The 4,553-nt window shown below is 42.1% G+C and overlaps 1 long non-coding RNA gene across 1 annotated transcript; it reads right to left on the reverse strand.

Annotated features, from left to right (window-relative positions):
- Positions 1–306: 306 nt before the first annotated feature.
- Positions 307–3,465, reverse strand: LOC310849501. The gene is made up of 2 exons (XR_014566935.1): positions 3,406–3,465; positions 307–1,200 (listed from the first exon to the last, which is right to left on the reverse strand). It is a non-coding gene; the product is annotated as an uncharacterized lncRNA (long non-coding RNA).
- Between the last annotated feature and the right edge of the window lie 1,088 nt (positions 3,466–4,553).

Here is a 4,553-nt window from a genome sequence, read left to right on the forward strand (position 1 = left end):
CACACACACCTTCAGAGACAATTTAAACTTCATAAAGGCAGGCATGTTTCCAGTGAGGAACGTACGGAGGCCACCATTTACTAAGTTCTTATTATGTGCACAGGTGGGAATCAAACCACTTGCAAAACGGCAGTACCCTTGAAGCTAATGGGATATCTCTGGAGAAAGTGATTTTTGGAGATGACTGCATGGCGACCACTGCATAGAAAGGAAGACTGAAGAGCAGAGATCTGAGTCCCAAACATTTTCTTTCCCCATTGTCCCCTTAGAAAGAAAACAAAAAGGAGAGATAGTAATGTGAAAGGGTAAAATTTCTATCAGAATTTATTCAGAAGCGAGACACGGGCGGGAGGTGGAAGCATGTACTAATATGGTCCATGGCACTAAAGTTTAATATTACTATCCAAATGCCATTTATCTTTCCCCTTTTCCCCATCAGAGTAGGGGGTTTATGTTGGAGATAATGTGATATTGCAGCATAAGCCCTCCTCAGATTTCAAACAGGTCAACTTGTCAAAGCTTTTTAAGGGAGCCAATTACATTAATTTTCCACAGCAGAGAAATACATATTTCATTTCCATCTCCCACTAGAGATGGGGCCCAGGGATTCTGTTTCTAGAGGCTCTTATCACTAAGTAACATTCATACCCCCAAAGGAACCTTTGGCAGTCACTGGTCCATTGATATAATTGAGCAAGCTATGCGCCGTCTGACACTGCCATGGCACTCTTCAATGGTCCTGTGCGCTAAGCACTCAGAACAATGAAGCTTTAGAAGACTGCCACATTGTCAATAAATTTCAATTACACTAATTGCCAAGAGTTCAATGAGTGCATTTTGAAAAAGCAGGGGAAAGGACGAATTAAAAAAATGGAAAGAAAGAAAGAAAAAGAAAAGCACAGGCCTACTGAGACTATAGAAAAGGAAGCAGTAAAAAAGGAAAATGAAACTGCAGTTTGTAATATGGGCATCAGTGTGTGTGTGTGTGTGTGTGTGTATGTTTAAAAGCATGATTTAACAAGATTTTACAAGCTGGTACCAGTTTCAGGGATCTTGTTTTACATTTCTTTGTTGCTGTCACCAAACTACACATGCAGAGAGACACATTTATGTGCATTGTCTTTCAAGGCAGAATCATTTTCTTAGTTTGGTTTTGCCTTGTTGTTGTTGTTCATGTCCTGTTTAAGACGGATAATGCTCCTGAAAGCAGAAGGCAGCGATGTCAGTTCCATGAGCAAATTAGACGGCTTACTAAATCAGCACAGTCAAGCCAAATGTGTCACCTTATGTCAGGGCAGGCATCCCAAATTAATTACAGCTCAGCAGGAAAGCACAGTACACAGACGTATATGTACAGACTGCAGTGGGCATCAATATTGAATGTACAGCATTGTGCACTTTCTGCAGGCAAGTGTTAAGGGCAGGTCGACACAACTTATGAACCACCAAACTGAGCACAGCCTGCCAGTGTCTTAGTAAGCATTCTCTTCCTATATGTGAGCTATTATTTACAGTACATTCCTGTACGTGTCTACGCATGTAGAAAAGTTCATTTATTTCTTTGTTTTGGGAATTCTATACCGCCCTTCACCAAAAATGGTCATGTAGCAGTTTTGCAAATAAAGAAGTGATATGACACACAACCAACAGCAAAAATTTGCATACTGTACTTTGCATACCTTTACTTGCAAGACATCAGAGACATCAAAGGTCCATATAGTTAAAGCTATGGTTTTCCCATTAATGATGTATGGAAGTGAGAGCTGGACCATAACGAAGGCTGATCGCCAAAGAACTGATGCTTTTGAATTATGGTGCTGGAGACCCTTGAGAGTCCCATGGACTGCAAGAAGATCAAACCTATCCATTCTGAAGGAAATCAGCCCTGAGTGCTCACTGGAAGGACAGATCGTGAAGCTGAGACTTCAGTACTTTGGCCACCTCATGAGAAGAGAAGACTCCCTGGAAAAGACCCTGATGTTGGGAAAGATGGAGGGCACAAGGAGAAGGGGACGGCAGAGGACGAGATGGTTGGACAGTGTCTCGAAGCTACAAACATGAGTTTGACCAGTCTGTGGGAGGCAGTGGAAGCCAGGAGTGCCTGGTGTGCTCTGGTCCATGGGGTCACGAAGAGTCGGACATGACTAAACGACTGAACAACAAGGCTCCCCAAACAAGGCCTGAAGCTGGATTGAAAGAGATCTAGATTAGGGTTAGTGACTGTGGTACCTTCCTTATGTTTTGGACTACAACTCTCATCAACCCCAGCCAGAATGGTCAATGTTCACCAGTCAAGCTAGCAAAAATATATCACCTGTCAGATAACAATCGTTGGAAATGTAAGGAAACTGAAGGAACGTTTTTTCACCTCTGGTGGACCTGCCCTAAGGTCAAGGCCTTCTGGGAAATGATATATAATGAGCTGAAAAAGGTATTTAAGTATACCTTTCCCAAGAAACCAGAGGCCTTCCTTTTGGGCATTGTTGGCCAGAGGGTGTTAAAGAAGGATCGAACACTATTTATGTATGCAACAACAGCAGCAAGGATACTCGTTGCCAAATATTGGAAAACTCAAGATTTGCCCACGCTGGAGGAATGGCAGATGCAACTGATGGACTACATGGAGCTTGCAGAAATGACCGGCAGAATCCGAGACCTGGGAGAGGAAGCCGTGGAAGAGGACTGGAAGAAATTTAAGGACTATCTACAAAAACATTGTAAACTATATGAGTGCTAAGAAGGATGAGAGAATTGAAAATAACAGGGCCCATTGAGTTAGTTGATAAAAATTATGAGAATGAGTGAAATATATGAGAAAAAGAGAAATTTTGAATAAACATTGTGTTAAAATTAGGAACCTAAGACCTAGATAAAAATATTCAAAGTTAGGGACAAAATATTGGAAATGTGTATAATAAGAATTGAAACAAGGTGATAAATTGCTGGCTAAAGTTTTGTAAATTGGAATGCAAGAGCGGGAGATGTGAGGAAGTCCAAAAGATGAAGAAAAGATGAGTATTATAAGATGTTAAATTTTATGTTTGTTCTTTTTTCTGTCTATTATCTGTTTATTCTGTCTTTTCTCTATTGTATTAACAAAACTCTTAATAATTTTTTTTAAAAAAAAAAACACAGAATGGCCAATGTTCAGGGGTGATGGGAGCTCTAGTCCGCAGCAATTGGGTGGCTGTTCTGCTGTCACTTTCTCAGGGACCCTGCCATGAGACCTACACTTTTGCACACTATTCCATAAATCACAACAGGGCATACTTCTGGATAATCACATATAGGATTTCTTTGCATATTTCACTAAATTAGTCCCAACTGGACATTTAAACTGTTTACTAGAGATGGGCACTGACCACTGGATTCAGTGTGGACTATGCAATTCAAAAATCAGCCTACCTTGGTCCAGGTTATCCAATTATTTTTGAGGTCCATCCAAGTCTGCCTCCTTCCCTCCCCCTCCTTCCCTCATGTCAGGGAACTGCCATCAGAGCCAGGAGTGGAGGTAAGGCTCCCCAGCAATGACGGAGAAGGGCCCAGCAGGGAGAGAGGGAACTCTTCCACTGGGGAAGGAAATCAGAGTGACACCAGGAAGAAAGGGGAGCAGGGGAGATGGCTCCAGGACTCTTTCAGAGACCAGCAGGGAGAGCACGGGTCCTCCGCTGGCCACACCCACCCTGCGCAGAAGACTTCCGCGCAGGGAGGCTAGGCGGAGACTTGGCGTCAAAGAACTTTTATGCTGGAAGAAGTTCAGGAAACGCAGACTGACGGATTCTGCCAGTGACTGACACAGCCATGGAGTAAGGGCTGTGCAGCTAGGGAAAGGTGTAACCAGGCAACTTGGCCACGAGTAGCAGCAACTTACGCACGAGCAACCCCAATTCCCATTACACCTCACTACTGAGAAATCAAAAAACAGCTGTAACTTGATTCCTCTTTTGACAAAAGAGGATGAAATTTGCAAGCATACCAGCCCATCCAGAGCGGATAAGGTGTGCTGAATTACAGTGAAATAAGTTTAAGGGCAGTTGCGCTGCACAACTTTTAAAAAAGGTTTTTGGATGAAATTGGATGAAATTTGCAGGCTTTATCCTGTCTGAGAGCATGAATCCTGCCAAGTTTCAGGATAACTGCAGTGTTTTTTCAGCAAAGTATAGTCTTGGTAGTTTGGGGGTTTAAAGGGGGAAATCTCTTAATCTCCCTAAAATTCCATAGGCAACTTTTTTTTAAAAAAAATATTTTTTAATTAAATTTATGGGCAACTGGCTTGAAAACTGCAGACATGCAATTTTCAAAATGCAAAATGTCAGATAAATAGGTCCAAAGGCTTTTATGCTAGGCACCTCTAAATTGGTTTTTGTTTTAGATTGAAAAACTAAAAGGGATTCATTCTCCAAGTAAAAGTAATTCCTTCAGGTTGCAAACCTCACCTGTCAGTCACAATAGCAATAGTCCTCCCACATCCACTCTGTTTGCTCTTCCAGCAACCATCACCCCACCCTGGCATTATGGCAAACTTAGAGACATCACTTTCATTTTAGCAGATG

Source organism: Podarcis gaigeae, assembly GCF_964106915.1.
Source record: "Podarcis gaigeae genome assembly, chromosome: 7".
Lineage (NCBI taxonomy): Eukaryota > Metazoa > Chordata > Lepidosauria > Squamata > Lacertidae > Podarcis > Podarcis gaigeae.